Source organism: Acromyrmex echinatior, chromosome 10 (assembly GCF_024713525.1).
Source record: "Acromyrmex echinatior isolate Ae372 chromosome 10, ASM2471352v2, whole genome shotgun sequence".
NCBI lineage: Eukaryota > Metazoa > Arthropoda > Insecta > Hymenoptera > Formicidae > Acromyrmex > Acromyrmex echinatior.
This window is the reverse complement of record NC_141861.1, coordinates 11,976,989-12,000,562: the sequence shown is the minus strand read 5'-3', so window position 1 is coordinate 12,000,562 and position 23,574 is coordinate 11,976,989. Positions and strand designations below refer to the sequence as shown.

Genomic DNA, 23,574 nt, shown 5'->3' with positions numbered 1-23,574 from the left:
GTTGACCAATTGATTTTTCTTAGCGGAATAACCGACGGAAATATATTAGGTGTTGGAATTAATTCGTAGCGTTTTTTAATGAAAGAATGTTATTTATTTCACATGAGCATTAAAAAATACATTAATGAAAGTACTTCCCATCTCTTGTAAAACGCTACGAATTAATTCCAACACCTAATAAAAATGCTCGGATCCGTCGACATAAAATTCATAGGACGTACTATTATACCTCAAATTGTAAAAGACGATTTTCCAATATCTCAGGAAGGTATCTTAAGATCGGACTTTCTGCACGACGCCACAAAAATCGATTTCCTACGGAAATCTCTCACGTGGCAAAATACGTGACAATCCCCTTTATACAACGCAACACGATAATCATCCCTTCCAGATCCCGCGTTACTATTCCCGTGCGAGTCGCTAATCCGGAGCTATTAGAAGGATATATACCGCGACTCGATATTCACGACAATGTATATTTAGGTGATGCGTTAGTCGCCAACCATAATGGTAGGATGCTCATCGGCGTTGTCAATGATGAAATTAATCAAAAGATAGAAATTCCAATAATTCAAATCGAAGAAATCGAAACTATTTCCAATCACCCTCTAAATAATGCATCACAATCTAAAGATCGTAGTGGTTCAGCCCTGGGGCTAGAAAACACGAGGCAAAAAACGTACGCGCGCTGCGAGTTACTACGGTTGTGGCAAAAAACATCCTTAAAAACGAACGTACAGAACAAATAAAGTCACTTTTACGACTCAATCATTTAAACGACGAAGAAGCGCATAAACAAACTAATAGACAAACATCTTTTCTAACTACCCTCCGAGGGGAGACTTTTCTAACTACCCTCCGGGGCTAATAGACTCATTTTTCAATTTCGAATTTTTACAGACGAAATTAAGAGACTTATCGAAAAAATGAATTCTACACCAGTTACTACATACATTTGACTACTTAATAATATTTTAATAATAAGAGGAAACTAATAACTAATATGAAAAAAAATATATTTTTCTAATGCATTCCATCTGATTCAACTAGTCCTGGGACCGGAGTAATTCGACTAAGATTATTAAAATAAAGATTAATGTATTTTAAGCTACATCTTTGACTACGTATTAATAAAACTTTTCTAAAAATATATTTTAAACACAATATATAAATATTCGCTTTGCAAGACAACACAATACTTCTTTTTGCAAAATTTGTTCATTTCGTACAAAAACACGTCGAATAAGCCTAGTTTTCGAGATTGGACATGAGGGAACTAAATTTATAACATTTATCATTAAGGAAAATCTTTTTAAAGGAATAAAATTTTGAGTAAGTACTATAAGAGTCGTCAAAAATGAGTCATACAATTCTTTGCTGTGATTAGTCTACTATCCCCATCCGTTCATTTTTTAAAAACATTAACAATATACGATAACAAAGACATATAAACAAAAAAAATCTATTGAACTTTATTAAGTAAGAACTACACTTACTATCTAAGTAGGAATCAAATATTTCAGACAATCATATATGATCGTAAAACAAAAACTTTAAGAATAAAAATATTTACTTAAGTGTACAATTTTTTAAAATTGTGGTATAACTTCTATCATAGATGTATTCGCAACAAGATGTTACAGCAGACTTAGCGACAGTTGCTGCTGCGTGCTCAGACGTTTACGCATGTCTCTCGTGTTTTGTTTTTAATGTAGCCTCGATTATTTTTATCCTTATATTCAACTGTCTCCCCTACTTGGCTTCACAAACGCCATTTATCATAAGATAAACACCACCGATCCTCGCCCTATCCATATCAAGCAATACTGATATTCATCAATCCACAAAGAGGAAATAAATCGACAAATACAGACACTCTTAAATAATAACATTATTCCTCCGACTCTCCTTATAATTTCCCCCTCTAGGTAGTATCCAAGAAGCCTGACTCACGGAATAAGAGATGGCATGATGATCGATTACCGATCACTAAATGAAAAGACAGTCGGTGACGCGTATCCCCTCCCAAATTCACGGAGATACTAGATCAGCTCGGAAGCGCTAAGTATTTTAACGTATTCAACCTGGCGTCAAGGTTTCATTAGATTTCCATTAGTGAGACACGCCAAAGATCGTTTTTTCTACACCACATGGGCACTACCAATTCAATTGCATGCCATTCAGCCTAAAAAACGCCACGTTCCAACGACTTATGGATCAAGTCTTGTCCGGATTACAGGGAATCGAAATGTTTGTCTATCTGGATGACATAGTCGTGTATGCCAGTTCTCTGTGAGAATACGAAATAAAATTTAACAAATTGAAAGATTATGAAAGGCGAATCTAAAACTTCAACCTGACAAATGCGAATTCTTGCAAGGAAGTCGCATACTTAGGCCACATTATTGGAGAGAACGGAGTGAAACCGGATCCGCAGAAAACTCACGCGGTAGAAAACTTTCCTAAACCAAACGACCCTAAAGGCATTAAACAGTTTTTAGACCTGGCGGGATATTATCGCTGTTTCATTCCGGACTTCTTGAAAACAGCTCGCCCGTTAACTAATCTTCTAAAGAAAGATACAAACTTCGAATGTCCGACGCGCAGGAACAAGCATTTGTCTCTCTTAAAACCTCGTTATGCACTGAACCTTTCCTACAGTACCCCGCGTACAGTTTCACGCGCCCATTCATAGTTACCACCGACGCCTCAAAATACGAGATTGGAAGTATACTTCATCAAAGAATAATAGGTAAAGACCGACCTATCGCTTACGCTTCACGATTATTAAACTCTGCCGAACCAAACTATTCTACTACCGAGAAAGAACTTTTAGTTATAATTTATAGTGAACTATTTTAGACCATACTTATACGGGCACAAATTCAATCTTGTAACAGACCATAAACCTTTAATGTGGCTTGATTCTGTCAAGGATCCTATGTCTAGACTCATGCGATGGAAACTTAAACTTGCTGAATATGAATATGACATTATTTACAAAGCAGGAAAAATCTAAATGCCGACGCATTCTCTAGAAACCCAACAATTTCTCCAACTGCTGGAGATAACAGAAAACAAACTGTAATAAAACCTTATTTCCCTTGACCCAAGACAAAAACGCAACTTAAAAAAAAAAACGGACACGCCACTCATCAGAAATCCACTATGAAGTAACCATAGCGACCAGACAGCCGTATACTTTCTCGTACACGACGAAATTTTGAACATAAGTGACACTGAGTTAGATGACAGTAGCGACGACAGCGACGCCCCAATTCCCGACGCACCGAACGTCCCTCACCAACGCTTCAACATACGAACACTGCCTGATAACTTCGCCACGAGAAAAGACAATTTAATGATACTTGTTATACAGCGGGAGGGACTCTGCGGGGCAGGTACGTATGCTTAACAAGCAAAAACGATTCCCATGAATCGAGAACGTCACCCTCGGGCGAGCGAAATTAATCAGCGATCACACAAAATCGATATATAATTGCACTAGTAATTAAGGAGCACATATCAGAGATAATAGATAGCCGAAGGATAGTGGAAGTAACTCCATCGTTATTGGATGTAGTAAATGAACTCACCTTGACGTCGATTTCTACATGCCAAGGCGATATCGATAGAATACTATAGTATAAAGTCGAAGACATTTTAAACGACACATTCTACGATCATAATATTAAGATTTCCATTTGTACTAGGTTTCGGTATTTCTGATAAGCAATCGTCCGCGAATCTTAAAGGAATATCACGACTTCACGATAGGAGGACACAAGGACGTAACAAAAACATATTTTCGCATTAAAGAGCGGTACCGGTGATCGAAAACCGACATTCAAAGTTATATACAGAACTGCAGGAGCTGCCAATTGAAAAAACTCGTGTGCATAAAAACTCGTTAACTCATAGTCCTAACGGACATCCCGGGTACGGCATTCGAAAAAATCTCAATGGACATCATGGGTCCGCTATCTGAGATCCGAGCGGGCAACTCGTACATACTAATTATACAGGACTTCCTAACTCAGGGCGCGGCAAAATTTGCACTTCTCGGCCGACTTTCGAGAGGCTCCGCTTCCCTCTATTCCTCTCACCACTCGCCTCGCGCGCAGTCCAAATGTCGTTCGACGTTTAGGAGCGTCTAATATTCGAAGACATGTGTACTGGGCGCTCGCTTTGGGCGCTCACGCTGTAAATTTCATTCTATCTTTTTTTCGCTCATTATAAAATTAACAGAATGAAGCAACGGGTAAGCGCTCAAAACGAATACATCCAATGAATTTTCAATAGGTTTCCACGTCACCCTTGAGATACTATTTTTGACGCGTTTTTTAAGTAGTATCCCCAATAAGCCTAGTTTACTAATAAAAATGATGAATTGTACGACCAAGTAATTAAACACAAACGAAGTGAAATGATAAATACTTATTCTAATTTTCGGAATCTTTTATTGGCGAGATCAGAAACATCGATTTGCATATTACACGTAGCGAGCCATATAAGACAGCACAGAATCGCTTAAGGTAGAACGTCTCTCATTTTTTATAAGCTTCATTTTTTAAAAAGATGTCTCACATAAATATGTAGATCCGAACATGGAATGAATTCGAAGAAATTTCGAAGATTGGGAGATGATGATTCTTTCAACATTTTGTAAAAATCGGCACCAATTTCTTTAACTATGGGAGTACAAATTAGTTCGGTCCGTTTTTTTGTATTCAAAATTTCAAAACAAATGAATGAACAAATTAATTAAAGTATTGTCCATCGCTGGCTACTACTTTTTCCCATCTCTCAGGCAATTTTCGAATTCCATCTCGAAAAAATGACTCGTCTTTGGAGGCGATCCAATTTTGGAGCCAATTTTCGATTTCTGCGAAAGAAGTGAACCAGTGACTTGCCAAATCCTTCGGAACAACCAGTAATCAGAAGGAGCAATGTTCGGAGAGGTGGGTGCGGTAAAATGCACCTCATAAATGCATCTTATTTGAGCGTTTCCAAATATTTTTTTATGACTTTTGCGACATGAGGCCGAGCGTTGTCATGAAGAAAAATAACTTTATCATGTCTTTGCTCGTATTCCGGCCGTTTTTCTCGCAATGCACGGCTCAAACGAATCAATTGTAGCCGATATCGATCGCCCGTAATGGAATCACCAGGTTTCAGCAGTTCATAGTAAAGAAGACCCTTTTGGTCCCTCCAGATACAGAGCATGATCTTCGAACCATGAATGTTCGGCTTTGGTGTTGATGTTGAGGTCGATGGCAACGATTGACCAGGCTTAGTATTTTTTCTTCTTGAGGTTGTCATAGAATATCTACTTCTCATCTCCAGTCACAATCCAAAACCTTTTCTTTGTTGTCTTTGAATCAGCTGTTCGCAAATGAAAAATCGTCTTTCAACATCTCTCGGTTTCAATTCATAAGGCACCCAATTTCCTTGTTTTTGAATTATTCCCATGGCTCTCAATCGTGCAGAAACGGCTTGTTGAGTTACTCCTAATGATTCTGCAAGCTCCTCTTGCGTTTGACTCTGATCTTCTCCGAGTAATGCCTCTAATTCTTTGTCTTCGAATTTTTTGGCTGTCCAGAGCGAGATTTGTCTTCAACGCTGAAATCTCCATCCTTGAAACGTTGAAACCATTCCCTACATGATTTATCAGTTGGAGCAGTGTCACCATAAACTTCGACAAGCATTCGAATAGGCTTCAGCTGCATTTTTCTTCCAATTAAAGCAGAAAATTAGAACCTCCCGCAAATGCTGCTTGGTTAACACAAAATTCGATATTTCAAACACAGTAAAAATCAAGGTTTTTGTATGAAACTCAAAGCGATATAAACTGAATATTATTAGCAGATGTCTAACCTCTCTGAAAACGCCAAAATCAGCTGTCACTATGAACCATTCACAACAGCCGGAGCCATCTTTTGGAAAACGAACTAATTTGTACTCCCAATATTTTAAATGCAATATCGTTCTGCAAATCACATAATTCATCTTGCAAGTGCAAGATGCTGTCTTTCAATTGGCATAAGGGGATTCTCAAAAAAAATTAATTCAGTTCTGAGTTTTTCAAAACAAGTAAACCGTGTATCAAATTCATCTATAAGAGAATCTAAAAAATAAATGTATTCTTTGAAATTATTGTCTTTGAGAATGTGACAAGAAGGAAAAAAGTGAAAAATATTATCATTTAAATGAGATTTTAATACCTGCAATTTTCTTCGAAAAGAATCAATGTGACTCACTAATTGGGAAATATTTAGATTCGTCCTTTGCAGTTTTAAATTAAGAAGCCTAAGTTGATTATCAATAATAAAAGCGAGTTCAGTAAAAAATGTCGCATCTTCCAAAAGAGATAAATATTCGTGAAATTGTGAATTGTTCATTTCTTTCTGGAAAAGAAGGACATCTTTTCTTATCGTAAAAAATATTTCTAAACATTTTACAGCACTAAGCTAACAAACTGAACAATGAAGTAGAACATATGTGTAAAATAGTTTTATGTTCCTCAAGAAATAATTTAAATTTTCGATGAGTAAGGAACTCATGTTTACTTTTAATTTCATTGATTTTAATGATAGTCTCCACAGCTGTTGAAAGTTTTACAACGGCTAATGCTTCCTGATGTATTATGCAGTGAATAATGGAGATATTTAAATTTTGCTGCTTTAATTGACCGGCGAATCCTATCTTTAAACCTGTCATAGCTTTCGCGCCATCAGTCATAATTGATTTACTGAATGTCAAATTTTTTTAAGAGTTTCTTCAACTACTAAAAAAATATCGAGTCTTGTCGTTGTATTACGTAATATGACAAAATCTAAAAGTTCCTCGACACATGAATAATCGTCTTGTATTCGAGTAAAAATACTAAGCTGACTCATGTATCGAATATCAGTGCTTTCATCAAGGCACAAAGAAAAATATTTACATGATTTTAAAAGGTTTTGTAATTTATCCCTTACAGAATCATTGATATTAGCAATTCTTGATGTTACAGTTTTTGCATTAAGATGAACGTTCATTGCTTCCTCCAGAGTTAAGGAACTGCCAAAAGCTTTTACTGCTTCAATAATATATAATACGTAATTTTTCACAAAAACGCCTTCGGTGAATGGCTTAGAATTTTGTATTATAAGTAAAGAAACTGCATAAGAGGCTTGTAGAGATTTTTAGAAGAACAAGGAAAAGAAGATGTTGCACTTTCTCGATAAATTAATTTTAATCCTTCTATAATATTCAATAATATTAATTATAATTCTATAATATTCAATTCTCTGAATTTGAGTAATTTAAACAATTTACCGAATGACGAGTTTTGAAACGCTTCTCTAACACATTTTTTAACTACCGAAGATTGAAAGCCGCAAAGTAAAAAAATAGTTCGATCTGAAATGTAATTAAAAAAGTAATTAAATTCTCAAGATTTATGAAAAACTTGTATACACTTGTTTTTTCCATCCTCGAAGCTAATTTTTTAGAAGAATAATAAAATATATTGACACCTATATATTGTAATATTACGTCTAATAGCACAGAATGTTAAAGATCCGGATTCGATCTTTGGCCGAGGTAACGAATTTGATATACAGTTTACTTGCTTCGAAAAAGTCAGAACTGAATTAATTCTTTTCGAGAATCCCCTTACATTTGAAGGACAGCATCTTGATTTGCAAGATGAATTATGTGATTTGCAGAACGATATTGCACTTAAAACGGTTGAAGAAACTAGTGCCGATTTTTACAAAATGTTGAAAGAATCATCATACGCCAATCTTCGAGATTTCGGACTTCGAATTCATTCCACGTTCGGATCTACATATTTATGTGAGACATTCTTTTCAAAAATGAAGTTTATACAAAATGAGAGACGTTTCTTGAGCGATGTTTCTTTGCCTCGTCTTATGCGGCTCGTTACGTGTAATATGCAAATCGTCGTTTCTGATCTCGCCAATAAAAGATTCTGAAAATCAGAATAAGTGTTTATCATTTCGTTTGTGTTTAATTACTTGGTCATATAATTCGTCATTTGTATCAGTGAACTAGACCTATTGGGGATACCACTTAAAACAAAAACGCGTCAAAAATAGTATTTCAAGGGTGACGTGGAAAAATTATGTGTGAAACTTCATTGAATGTATTCGTTTTGAGCGCTTATTCCCGTTGCTTCATTCTGTGTTAATTATGTATTATAATGAGCAAAAAAAAAGATAGAATGAAGTTTACGGTCACGCGTAAACGCGGGAGCGCCCAAAGTGAGCGCCCCGTGCACCTCATGCCTTTGAATGTTAGACGCTCCTAAACGTCGAGCGGCATTTGGATTGCGCGCGGGGCGAGCGGTGAGAGGAGTAGCGAGAGGCGGAGCCTCTCGAAAATCGACCGAAAAGTGCAAATTTTGTTGAGCCCTGTCCTAACTAAATATTCTCTTGCGATACCGCTAAAGCAAACAACAGCGATCGACGTAACCAACGCGTTTGTGAGCGATTTTATCTGTTTATGGTACCCCCAGAGCGATTCTCACAGATCAAGGTTCAAATTTTTTAAGTGCACTCATGTGCATGACAGCATGATAGCACGCAATATTACGTGATATTACGCAATTTAGAACCACGGCGTATCATCCTTAGTCAAATGGCTCAATTGAGAGAAGCCACTACGTGTTCTGGGAATACCTTAAACAATACGTGACAAAAACTACGAATGGGACTAATATCTAAAATTAGTGGCCTTCTCGTACAATATGAGCGTGCACGAAGGCACGAAATTCACGCCGCACGAATTGGTGTTCGGCAGAACGGCTAGAATTCCAACAAGCAACCGATCCTGCCGGACGACCTAAACGAGACGTACGCAGACTACCTGACTTCGCTATTCAACAGACTCTGGGACGTGCAAGAAATCGCTCATGAAAAATCTTATCCGCGTGAAACACCGATCGAAACGCTATTATGATAGGAAGGTTAACCCACAAGTGTTTAAACAAAGTGCTCAGATACCTACTAAAAGAACACATAAAAAAAAACTTTCAGATCAGTACACCGGGCCGCATAAAATCTTAGAAATCCTAGATAATAACAATGTCAACTATAAGTGGAGATAAGACGCGAATCGTACATGGAAATAAACTCAAAAAACTACGCTACATCGGAGAGCGAGAGGCGCACCTCCAGGCGACACCCCCCACTCAGCGGATATCATTAACGTTTCAAGGACCAACAGAACGCCAGTTGCAAGCTTGACACGTTCCGCGATGGATCAGCCTCCATCATCCTCACTCTTCTCATAGTGCTCTCGTTTTTTGCGCCATCGGCGCATTACTTAGTGGGCTAAGACTAGTGACTGGGCGGAGCCCACGGGCTTAACATAACACTATCGCTCCTGGACATCGGAAATTGCGAGGTGAAAGATATTGAGCCAATCGCCACAAATATCTATATCCAATTACTCCAACTCTCGGATTTCGATAAAACTAAGATGATCCAGTGTAAGATGAAAATCGCTATACTATTGTAGCATGCACTCTCAAGTATCAATAGTTCACGGAGAGAGAAGGGTCTTCAAAAAACAATCGCAAGCATCTGCAGAATACACGAGACCGGAACGATTAACCTCGGAAGAAGAGATGGATACGCCGCAGAGCTTAAATCTAATAGCTTTTCAACCCGGAGCATTACGACTCTCCGGTCGGACCTCGATAGACAGAAGTTGCAGTGGAGGACAATATAGCGACCTCTACGAGATCTGGAACAATGTGGTAGGACCTGGGACAGGCAACAATTCGAGTGACGCTGCGAAATTTTGAGGCTCCTATACGCTGCAGCTCAGATAAAATCATCTTGCCCTCCGGTTTACATTGCAAACTCGTATCCACGTAGTGTCTAGACATCGGGGGAGAAACGTTCTGGTCAACCGTGCCTCCCGACAACTGTTATTTTAGTCATTATGACGTATTATATGAGGATCAGGTGAGCAAGCTAACCTCCAGAGTCAATCAAATCGCACCCACCATCTACATCGTGACCACAAAAGAGACCACCTTCGCACTCATCAAAGCAGCAGAGTTCAGCCTTTGCGAGTATACACTGGTGCAAACTGAACATTCGAAGTTGTTCATCTTAGAAACGCAGCGTGACCACACCTTCAAAATACGGTCGAGGATCTCCCTCGACAACTTGGATATTTTCGCGTATGTCAACTCCAAGTTCGTCTACGTGGAGACATCAAGATCCAATTGACTCGCCTATACGCGACATTATGGAGCAGAAATGCGCCCTAGAGAAACAAATTCTTCAAAACGCACTCACTTTATCCAGCATTGCGCCAGACGAGATGACTCATCATATTATGAAGGCTATACGGCCGTGACACCTGGGGAAGTCATTCATCTCGTCAAGTGCATCCCAGTGGAATGTAAGATTCGTCAGACAGAAGGGTGTTTCACCGAACTACCGGTGACGCATAGGAATAGGTCAGCGTTCCTCCTGCCGAAATCCAGAATTCTGACGCTGCTAGATACACCGAGGGATTGTAGCGAACTTCTACCGCCCATGTATCGAATACACGGCACATGATTCCGCCTTATGCCACGACCAGTAGAGTCGCTGTCACTACCTACCATCCAACCACTGACGCGACCAATGTGGAAATACATCAGCCCTTCGGAGCTCGCCATCAGCGGAATTCAATCTATTCAGATGACGATCTGAAGCGCCTCCGAAGCCATATCATGTTCCCGGTGGAGAAGCCACAAATGCTGAACATCTTAGCACGGGGAGCTATGGGCCAAGCTGTCCCCCCAGGAAGCATTTCAATGTTGAACTTTTGACGAGAAAGCTCTAGAAAAGATCGCCGAAAATGCCGGAGCACGCCTATGGCGAGGATTTGTGATGTTCGGATCGGCGAGTGCGAGAGTCCTGGCAATATTCATGTTCATAAGACTGATCAAATTAATCGTGAACACCATCATCCACGATTACGCACTTCATTCGATGAATGGCTGGAGCCTGCATTTGTTCGGGATCATCTGGAGTTCCGTCACATATCTGCTACTTCATTTGACAGGGCCCAGAAAGAAGAATGACACAGAAAAACAACAAGACGAAGAAGCTCTTATATCTTCCACTATTGGACTCCCTTCCAAAACTCATTCTATGCTAGAAGCTCGCGTCCTCACTCCCACAGCGCCAGTGCCCAGTGAAAACACTAAATCGATGTATTACAAAGAGCTCCGCGCAATGTTAATTAAGCAAGGAAATGATTAAGTGACTATAGTCGAGTGAACAATTAATAACATTGGTATTATTAGTCTAGATACAAGCCTGTAACCACATTATAATAAGTAATTACAATAGACTAAGCAACAATAATACAAAAAAAAAATAAAAAACCCAGTATTAAATAATTTAAAATCTTTCTTTTAATCAACTGATAAAACAGCCCGATATTTTTTTGGGGGGGGGAGGGAGATGTCATGTCGGCAATAACTTTAATTTTGTCCAAGAATAATTTCTAATAAAATCATCGGCACAAGACACGAACGTCGTGGCGTTGCGAGCATTGGTTGCGGCGCTGCGAGCGTTAGCTGCGGCGCTGCGTGCGTTCGTTGCGGCACTGAAGTTGGTCCTTCTTTCCGGCTCTTCTTCCTTTCGCTCTCTCTCTCTCTCTCTCTCTCTGGTGTCATGACGTACTGCATGCGGACCTTGTGTAAGCCGCTGCAATAGTTAGTAAGTTAAGACTCAGAAGTTAAGGTTCCGAATCACTTTGTGTTCACTGCTAGATCAACACCGATCACCGCTCATGTCTTGCGATAATTGTTAGCGTCGTCGGATAAATACTCATAGTGTATATTTTCTTAATTTTCCGTATTCTGACCTAGCAACGCAATACCGGTATCCGAGCCGTCTTACGCACGCAATCACGTCTCTATTTTTGCAATCTATTATATATTTGTTAAATAATTAGTCAAGTTTGTATTAAACCGTCTTATGGCATAAGAGTCAGAATCAGCGAGTAGCATTCATTCGTAACCTAACGATTTCCCGCCAATCGTCATTAGTTGGTCATCGCCGGCGGCCAGACACGCTCGCCATATTGGGCACAGCAGTCGCACTAATAGCCACACCGTTTAGACCGTATCTGACATCTCTCCCACCACGAGCGAACTAGCAATACGATTATACGAAGGGATTTAAGGAACGCCTACGGAGCAAAAGCTAGGAGAGAGAGTAGAGTAGTAGCGCGCATCGTACAAGGTGGATGCGCGAAAATTGAGTCTCCTTTCCACTCTAACTTACTAAAAATAACGTGTGCGAACATAATGCTAAGCCGAACGCGATTCCTTACAATTTCAATTTCTAGGAATTTCAATCTCGGTCTTAATTCAACATGTCAATCCAATTTCTAAATCATAAGTTCTAATTATAAGAAATAATCTCTATGTTAACTTAGAAATAAAGCTGTCTTAGTGTAAAATTAGTTATTAAAAGTTTAATCATTGTAAGAATCATTATTAAATATACATTCAATTAATCTTATTAGAACGTGCATTCCATGGACATCTCCATACTCTTAATTAATTCACTCTAACGCTAATAGTAATATGACCGCTATCGAATATTAACAAAAAGTGATCGCGCACATCCTTTAGTGTGACTCAAATCGGCAGTCAAATCTTTTCAAGGAGCAGTAGTAATCTAGACGCACACCTCCGTTGGTATTTGGGAACGTAGAGTCTCCATCGGAGGTATCTCAAGATAATGAAATCTCTACACCTCGCTAATCAAAACTCGCCATAAATGAACCATAGAGCATGTGTCCTATTCTCCCGCGTTCGCGCATCTCTATCGATGCTCAACTTTTATCCGTTGATTCGTACATTGGGTACGTAGAGGCCGTTGTGCGTTCATCTTGTTCCATTAACATAAAGAGAGCGGAATAATTAAATGTATCGTTACACCGCGTTATCGCCTTCCGAAAAGGAGAATTATTACGGGGTTCTGCGTCATTACATCCATTTGGGTTATCCCGAACGACTTGAGACCTGTAACACATGTTCTCTGATATTAGTTACGCTTCGCGCGGTTACAACTTGCTCCGAGTGCCCCAGAATATTAGAAAGGACTGTGAATCGATCGGACCACACTGAGACGTGACAATACGCAGTTTCTGATAGGTTGAAGTTCTTATTCTCTGTTCTCTGTTCCCTGTTCCTTTTATTGTGCGGAGCCCTTAAGAATTGATCGATCATAGTCAAATATTCTCCTCATATTCGACTTAAATGGTCAATTCTTATAACTATTAGGTGTTGGAATTAATTCGTAGCGTTTTTTAATGAAAGAATGTTATTTATTTCACATGAGCATTAAAAAATACATTAATGAAAGTACTTCCCATCACTTGTAAAACGCTACGAATTAATTCCAACACCTAATATAATTACGCTTACGAATATTGTAGAATAAGATTTACTAAAAAATTTGAGATCATTACAATTCCGTTCCATAAGAAGTTTATTTATCCGTTCTACCAGGTATGTAAATATGAAACCGGAATTTTTTTATAGAAAATACACGTTTATTGCATAAAAATGATAAAAATATTTTATTCGAAGTATCGCCCATCGCTAGCTATACATTTTTCCCACCTGTCTGACAATTTGTGAATGCCACGCAAAAAAATTTGTTACTCTTTTGAGCCAAACCAGTCATCTAGTCATTTTCATACATCTTCATAAGAAGTGAAGCGCTGCTGAGCAAGTGCGTGTTCCATCGATGCAAATAAGTAATAATCGGACGGAGTCAAGTCTGGTGAGTAAGCCGCATGCGAAAGTATTTCCCAATCAAACGCCTCAATCGTTTCCTTGACCAGTTTTGCTGTGTGTGATGGTGCATTATCATGCAAAATCACTTTGTGTTGCCTTTTTTGATATTCCGATCGTTTTTCACGCAAAGCTTGATTCAAATTGATCATTTGTTGTCGGTAGCGTTCAGTATTAACGGTTTCGCCAGGTTTTAGCAGCTCATAATAGATCACACCTTTCTGATCCCACCAAACACAGAGCATTATCTTCCGTCCATAGCGATTTGGCTTTGCAGTAGATGTCGGTTCGCCTGGAGTTACTTATCTTTTACACTTAGGATTCTCAAAATATATCCACTTTTCATCACCAGTCACAATTCGATGGAGAAATGACTTTCTTTTGAATCTGGCGAGCAGCATTTCGCAAGTGGTTTTTCGGTTTTCCTGCTGTCTTTCATTCAGTTCATGTGGAACCCATTTTCCCATCTTTCCCATGGATTTCAAACGTATAGAGACGGCTTCTCATGTCATTCAATTGATCCGCGAGTTGTTGTTGAGTTTGAGCGTCATCCTCATCCAACAATGCTTGCAATTCGATGTCTTCAAACTTTTTCGGGGTTTTCCACGTTCTTCGTTTCTCACGTCAAAATCGCCATTTTTGAATTTTTTAAACCACTCAAAGCACTGTGATTTACCAAGAGCATACTCACCGTAAGCTTCGACAAGCATTCGATGCGATTCTGCAGCAGTTTTCTTCAAATGGTAACAAAAAATCAATGCTGTCCGCAAATCGTAGTTTCCAGGCACAAAATTCGACATGTTCAACGCTATTACAAACTATACTATTGTATGAAACTTGTATCGTTGTGAGTTGAAAATCTTTGTCAGATGTCAGAACAAGGAAATGGAGTCAATGACGCGGTCTGACGGCAACTACATTGACAACTATAGCCATCTATTGGTAAATGCCGATTTCATATTTACATACCTGGTATAATATTGTATATAAAATAATAAAACTTTTACATATATTATTTATTATAAAATTTCATTTATTTTGTACTATTGCAATATTGTACATTTTGTAATATTGCACATTACTTTATACAAAACGTTATTTATTGCACATTATTTGCGCTATTAAATGCGCTAGTTTATTATCCATTCTTTGTTCTCACATTTTAGGAACAAAATGCATCTGTAATAATATAAAAGAAATCAAAAATTCAAAAAAATATTATATATATATATGTATATTTTATAAAATATTATATATTAAATATCGTAATTATCATATTATTTGATTTAGACTCACAATGCAATGATATATAATTGAAAAGATTACGACAAAAAGAGAAAGAATTAAATTCGTAACCAATGTGATGACTATACATATACTTAGTGCCAAGACACTACTGTGTCTTCAGATATTATAATTAATCTGTGTATATTTTACATTACATTATTATTTTAATATTTTAAATACATTATTTATAAAGAATTACTTTACCTCACATACAGATGAATTTTTTGACACTGTCCAATTTTTATATTTGCCATTTATACTCTTTAACCAATTCATTCTATGTCTTTTGGAATTATTTTCATAACATATTCTTTTTTTAATGAATTGTTACAAAACGGTATTGTACATCCAATCATATTTCTAAAATAATTTCGATAATTTTATTTTTATCAATGTACCTTTACGTATCTATGTCGTTCAATGCTGTTGCACCTAAAATTGACAGTCTGTTGGATTGACTGAGACCGTATATCTCTTTCTCTCTCGCAGAATTTCAATAAAACATGACGTCATCTCTCGTATGGCGCCACTCTGATTACCTCTCTAACAATAGCGACTCATCTTTAAAATGCAATTCACGCAGCATTAAAACGCTAGCGACTCTCCCCACTCTGCATGATCCCCTATAAGCCAGTTTTACTACTTGAAATCGCAAGTAATGTGTCATTGGCCTAGTTTCCGAGGGTTTATTCCGGATCAGAATGTAAGAATTAACCAACTACAGTCGAGTAATCCCCTGTCGTTCGGCTGGCGTTTTGTCGACGGCTTCTTTAGAGAGGAAACGTATCACAAAGTGGGGGTAGTCGCTCAATTGTAACTATCGTTTTCATGCTGCGAAATTGCACTTTTACTCAAACGCATACTTCTGGGCCTCTATTCTCAAAAAATATCACATATGAAAAACTAAGGAAATACTATAGTATGCGTTGCATATACTATAGCATTTATAATAGCATTTCCGTAATTTTTCGTATGGTATACTTTTCGAGAATAGAAGCCCTGTCCTAATCTAATATATGCCAGCATCATTTATCGCAAGACCGCGTAATTACTGCTACACGAAATTTCAATTCTGTTGGCATTCCCAATCTGTTTGAAATCGGTAATTCGAAAAAAAAAGTAAGAACTCTTTCGATCGATCGACAGTAATTGTTATTGAACGCACGCATAAAGTGAGCTCGTGATTTCATCTCGAGCCTGACCTTAATCCTCATCAAAGTCAGGGATTCGTCGTCCTTTGGTCTTTTTAAAACAATTCGGTACACGCAAACAGGCACCGGCAACGGACAATCGAAAGTTCTAGAACAATTCAATTCGCGCACGCGAGCGCCGCGCTCCGACGAATACGTTACGCGCTGTCACCAATCCCACGTACGGATTTTCTGTCGCGCATGACTGTTACGTTGAACGTCGTTAGAAAAGAATCCAAAGCGCCAATCAATTTTATACAACTAATGCCACGCAATAATTACGATTGTGGCAAAATTTTATTGGATTTTTCCCAAGAAGAAAGTCCAGACCGAAAGCAATAAATGCTTCGATCTCGCCGTTCCTCCTTCTTAGAGTTCTTAGAGTCATAGTCTCGCTACTATATCGTTTCGTAAAACCGCCGTGCTAACCGCTTAGTGAAAACCGCTATAAGACAGATCTTTTCGAGAAGTGCCGAGAAAATCGCCGAGATTTTCCATCACCGCGATTCCAAATACAATTTGGAAAAAGTGACCGCATTTAATATTCTGTTTTATTAAATCTAATATTTAATTCATTATATTTTCTGAATTTGTAACTGTGCATATTAAAGAAAATTCTTTTGTTAAATTACAAAGAAACGGAGTTCTCTTTACTGTCGTGTATCATATCAACCGTGTGCCGTTCTCTCACTCGAATTCCCGCGCGGTGCATTCTCGCACACAATCTTCGCAAAGCATCCGTATACACGTATTTTCCACTCGATGAAAAAACTTTTCTTTTAGACTTTCAATCTTAGTTTTACAAAATCGCTATCGTTCGTTTCGATAATATGACCTCAGCTGCACATTTATTTTTAAGATGTGAACTCTAAAACTCTTATATCAAGCTAATATATACTTGAGGTGACAGCTGTACGAGCCAAAAGTAAGTGAATTTTTAAACTTTTTTTCGATTTTCTTATGAAATTCAGTGCAGCTGAGGTCCTATTTGGGCATACTTTTATTCTGTTCTGTAACAATTTTTGCAATCTATAAATCCAATTCGGAAATTTTTCATCGAGTAGAAATGTCGGTAATATAGTCGGCAGTATGTCGTTTTTCAACGGTTTTAGCATCCCCTTAACACTACAAATGCTTTGAAACTTTTAATTGACCAACAATAGTATGTAAAATTTTACGTGCGATACCTACATTTACTTTACTCACATGGTCCCCATGGGCGCGGGATCTGGATACGTCGATCAGGCGCGTCATGGCTATGCCAAGACTCCCAGTCGCGCTCGCGGGATGTAGGTCCCAATAAGCAACTCACTTGGTTGGAGCGACTATCCACGCTCTCCCAGTTAAGCAAGCTGGTTCGAGCATGATACGCAGCTCATTCGGGCCAGAGGCGTCTAGCCAGCATGTAGCTATCAACCACTACCACCACGAATCCTACCCATGACTGGGCGAGGACAACTGCCACAGTCTCCGCGGTACCAATCTTGATCATCGGTCGGATCGTCGTTACCTAAGCTACTCTCAGTTTGCGTCGTCTACACACGCGACACTGGTCAGCCAGCGCTTTGGGTGCCGCCGGGACGCTACTTTCTGGAGACGCGCTACAGGAATCGCTCAGCAACCCGACCTAGCGGGTCTAGCCCCGAGGCAGGGCGATGAATTTTCAGCCTGATCGGCATCCTCCTTCCGTAAGCTAAAAAGGTTATTGGCTCATCCATAATCCTGAGGCTATCAAGTGATTAGATAATTGATTAGATAAGTGATTCCTAATAGGAACAAGCTGATATTATATAGGGCGCCGGTAAAAATCGAACTCATAACAGTAGATCGCGAATCGAAACGCACATAGCGTCAAACCACCGATGCCCGACTTTTAATTGACCAATCGGAAAAAATAATTTTACTAACTGATCAATTAAAAAATGCTTCATAGCATCTAAAGACCTAAGCTAACCCTAATTAGAGTCTGGCCACCTTTTCTCCGATTTGTGATTGGTCCGTCATTTTTCATCCATTCTATTTAAATGCATAATAAAAATACATTATGTTTTTATTTTAAATGCATGACTATGGATTTTTTGTCATAATATTGGGTATGGGAAAAAGTTCGTAGCGTTATTCCCACTAGGTGGTATTAAATGCTCAGCAGTCGGTAACTACTAATCGCATCGACAACACTAGACGTGCGTTTAAAAAGTGACATTTCAATCTTTGTTTTGAGCCGAAAAAGATTGAAATCGGTGAAATGGATCAAAAGTTATTTTGTTTTGAAAATGGAAATAAATAAGGAAAAAATTCGTTACATTTTGTAGTATTACTATGATAAAGGCAAGAACGCTGCACGGGCTTTGAAAAAATTTGTGCTATTTACGATGAAGATACTTTATCAAAATTAGCAGCACGGGAATGGTTCGCTCGCTTTCGTATTGGAAATTTCGATGTGAAAGATGAACCTCACTCCGGTTCAACCAATCCGGTTGAAAAGTCCGATGAAATCATGGAAAAAGTCGAGCGTGATAAGCATTTGAGCACTGCGGAGATTGCCAGGCAACTAGGCATTGACCACAAAACAGTTTTAAATCATTTACACAAAGCTAGATACAAAAAGAAGCTCGATGTTTGGATTCCTCATGAGTTGAGTGTTAAAAACATAATGGAGCGAATTAACATTTGCGATACGCTACTGAATGAAATTGATCCATTTCTGAAGAGAATGATAACTGGTGATGAAAAACAGATCACGTACGACAATCAAACTCGCAAAAAATCGTGGATAAAGGAAGGAGAGAAGGCACAAGCAATTGCAAAATTTGGATTGACGACGAAGAAGATGACGTTGTGTGTGTGGTGGGATTGGAAGGGAATCGTTCACTATGAACTGTTATCGCCCGATCAAACAATTAATTCCAAATTCTACTGTGAACAACTGAAGAGATTACAAGCAATTGAGAGGAAGCGGCCAGAATTAATCAATAGGAGGGATGTCGTCTTCCATCACGCTCGACAACGCTCGATCACACACATCTTTGATAACTCGACAAAAATTGCGAGAGCTTGGCTGAGAAGTCTTAATGCATCCACCCTATAGTCCTGATATAACACCCTCAGACTATCATTTGTTTAGATCCCTGCAGAACTCTCTTAATGATGTAAAGCTGGCTTCAAAAGAGGCCTGTGAAAATCACTTGAAGCAGTTTCTCGACCAGACACGACAGAAATTTTATCGCGATGGGATTATGGCTCTGTCCCAAAAATGGCAAAATATTATTGAAAATAATGGAGCATATTTGGTTTAAATAAATTGATTTTAATACTCTAAGAAAAACATTTGAATTTTATTAAAAAAACCGCCACGAATTTTTTCCCATACCCAATATTTATGATTGAACACTACTAAATTTTTGTGTTTTTAATTGCCAACTAGTCACCTGAACGTATCAAAATGTTCGTTAAAGGTCCTGCGTACAACGGAGGAAATATTAGAAATAGGAATAAATATTAAGATTTCCACCTATCGGAAACCATATATTCCAGTGTAATTGGTATCTGATAGATTAAAAATCTTAATATTTATTCCTGTTTCTAAGGCTTATTTTACGACAATACGTCGTACGTCGGCGTTGGATGTCGAACGCATGCGTATTCGATTGTCGGCTGTCGCATGGAAAGAAACATCGACCATAATTTCGGCACGACATACAACAACGTCTCCCGATTGATTGTAGACTAGACCTAATATTTGATATATTGTACGCAGGTCCAAATATTATGAAGCTTATAGAGCGTCTCTATACAGCAACTTACAGCGCCACTGTAGAGTGATAACGTTTTTCACTGAGTCACACTGAGTACGCACCAAAGTCGTTCAGTAGCAGCTTAATGAGTCCGGTAGTAAGTATACTTTTGCTTTTGAATGAGAATATCGATAAAGCTGTACATTCATTGGATATCGCGTATCGCGCGTGACAAATCTCCGATTGTAAAAATTATCAATTTAAATCATTTGTGTTTCGTATGAAGAGTTTTGAAGTGCAAATAAAAATATATTAGGTGCGCAACTAAGTTCCCGCTGTTTGTCAACAGATGGCTCCAGCAGTAAGTGAACTGTGGCTATTGGATCACGTGCTACGCAATATGGCGCTGGTGGTTATCAATCACGGCGAAGGACGTACGGCGGGAAAAAGTTAGGTTGAGAATGAGCGCTACGTACTGCTTCTGATTTTATGCCATGAGGCGTTTTAATACACACTTAATGCCTAATTAACTAAATACTGAATACAAATGTTGATTAGAAAGTAGAGACGTGATTGCGCGTGTAAGACGGCTCGGATACCGGCATCGTGTCGCGGAGTTACAATACTAGAACTATGAAAATACACTCTAAGAATTTATCTGACGACGCTAACAATTATCGCAGACATGAATAATAATCGATATCGGTCTCGCGGAATACACAAAGTAATTCGGAGCTTTAACTTCCGAGTTCTAACTTACTGACTATCGCAGAGACTTACACGAGGTCTGCACGCGGCACGCCATGACGCCAGAGAGAGAATGGGAAGAGTCATGGAAAGAACGACCGTATCAGCGTCGCGACGGACGCATGCAGCGCCGCCACTGACGCACGCAGCGCCGCAGCTAACGTTCGCAACACCACAGTACTCCCCTCCTAATGAAAACGTTAAAGAAAGAAATACTGGCTAAGATATCGCTAGAATGAGAATAACAAACATAAGAATAGATGAAACAAACAAAAGTTGTACATATTGGTTTGCTTAGCGTAATATTGCGCGAATTACATCTTAAATCTAACAGTCTTTCGCTTTGCTGCTGGACTAGGATATGTCTTTGGTTCACCTTGCACTGGAATGTCAGTTGAAGACGAAGATGCAGTGGACGGAATAGTTTCCGAGTCTTGGATTAGTACGTACGCGGGCTTATGTCTGTCTGACATTGATGGATTTGCCGTCGATTTCAATGGCGAAGACTTGGTCCGAGATGCGCTCTAGTATTTTATGCGGTCCGGTATATGGTTGATCCAGAGGATGTCTGTTGCCTTCAACTCTGCAGAAAACGTGCGAGCAATTATATAATTCCTTGTGGAAAAATAGCTTAGGTCTAATGTGATGAGAAGTCGGTCTAGGCCGCAACTTTTGCATAATTACGCGGAAATCTTCGACGAAGATTCGTGGGTCGCTCGGCATCTCTTCAGAGGAGAAAAATTCGTCATCTCGTACCTTGAGCGTAGTGCCGTACACTAATTCCGCTACCGAAGCGCCTAGATCTTCTTTGAGACAAGTTCTCAATCCTAGTAATACTATTGGCAGTGTGTCAGTCCATTGAGTTTCGCCGTGACACATTAATGCTGTTTTTAGAGAGCGATGCCATCGCTCGATGATGCCATTAGACTCCGGGTGATATGCAGTTGTCCGACAACGTTTAGAGCCAATGAGCTTAGTTAATGTGTCAAACAGCTGCGCTTCAAATTGCGAGCCTTGATCGGTCGTGATCAAGCGTGGAGCTCCGAATCTGGCTACCCAGTGAGTGAAAAACATCTTTGCTACCGTGTTTGCTGTACAATCCTGTAATGGAATAGCTTCCGGCTAACGAGTAAATCGGTCAATCATTGTTAATAAATACCTGAAACTTTTGAATGGAGGTAGAGGACCGACGATGTCGATATGTACATGCTCGAAACGAGAATCTGGTATTGGTATTTTGGAGGGTGTGATGTGATTATGACGATGAATTTTGGATTGTTGGCATGCTAGACAAGTGCGGGCCCACTCTTTAATGTCCTTAGACATGGAAGGCCACACAAATTTTTGTGCAATTTGCCGGTGAGTTGCTCTGCCGCTTGGATGCGACATTTGATGCACCATGTCGAAAACTCGCCTTCGTAGTGGTCCAGGAATGTAAGGTCTGATCTTTTGTTCTGAAGTGTCGCAGTAAATGCTGGATGCTGTTTCCGATAAGGTAAACTTTTTGAGCTTCAAAGACGTTGAAGTGGATTGCTTCAATTGCTGCAATTCATCATCCGAGGCTTGAGCTTCTGCAATCTCCTGCATATCGAGACTAGTTGGCATTACGATAGTGTCGGCGCGAGATAATGCATCTGCTACGATGTTATCGGCGCCTGAAACGTGACGTACATCAGTTGTGAATTCTGAAATGAAGAGTAGATGACGAGTTTGTCTTGGCGACATTTGATCTGACTTCTTCTTGAATGCGTAAATGAGAGGTTTATGATCCGTGATAACGTGAAAATTTCGTCCCTCTAACATATATCGAAAATGTTTGATAGCCGCATAGATAGCTAATAGTTCTCTATCGTATGCACTATACTTAGTTTGCGTAAGCGTGAGTCTCCTTGAAAAGAAGCTGGTTGGAGAACTCCGTTGCTGTGCTGTTGCAATACCGCGCCGATTGCTTTATCTGAGGCGTCTGTTTGCAACGAGAGTGTTGCATTGCTGTCCGGAAATGCGAGCGAGGTGGCTTGAGCAAGATGTTCCTTGACTCGTCGAAAGGATTGCTTGAGCTCAGGAGTCCACTCAATTTTCGCATTGTTGTTGCGTTTACGCCCAGAAATTACTTTTAGCAATGGTGCCTGTATACATGCGATATCCTTTAAAAACCGGTTGTAAAAATTGAGCATTCCCAAGAATCGTCGAAGTCCTTTTTCAGTGGCTGGTTCCTGGAAATCAACAATTGCTTGAACCTTTTCGGGCAAGGGCTTGATGCCTTCGGCGCTGATCATATGTCCAAGGAAGTTGACACTCTTCTGCCTGAACACGCATTTATTCGGGTTGATCGCTATTCCATGCTGTTGCAGTCTACCGAACAAAAACCTTAGATGCTCTTTGTGCTGAGTTTCGTTCTGCGAAGCGATTAGAATATCGTCAATATAAGTAAAGCAAAAATCGAGTCCTATGGTTACTCGATCCATGAATCGTTGAAAGGTTTGAGCTGCGTTACGAAGTCCGAAGGTCATATACGGAAATTCGAAAAGCCCGAATGGTGTGATGATGGTAGTTTTCGGAATATCCGATTCGCGAACTGGAATCTGCTGATATGCGCGTACTAGATCGATCGTGGAAAAAACTGTTTTACCATGAAGAAAGTGTGTGCTGTCTTGAAGAAACGGAATTGAGTAACGGTCCGGGACGGTTACCTCATTGAGCTTGCGGTAATCCCCGCACGGACGCCAGTCGCTATTCTTCTTCCTGACCAGGTGCAGTGGGCTGGCCCAAGGGTTCTTGGAAGGCC

General features: G+C 39.4%; 1 pseudogene; it reads left to right on the top strand.

The window, feature by feature from the left end:
* Window positions 1–9,354: 9,354 nt before the first annotated feature.
* On the top strand, window positions 9,355–16,244 carry LOC147908346 (uncharacterized; annotated as a pseudogene).
* Window positions 16,245–23,574: the final 7,330 nt, after the last annotated feature.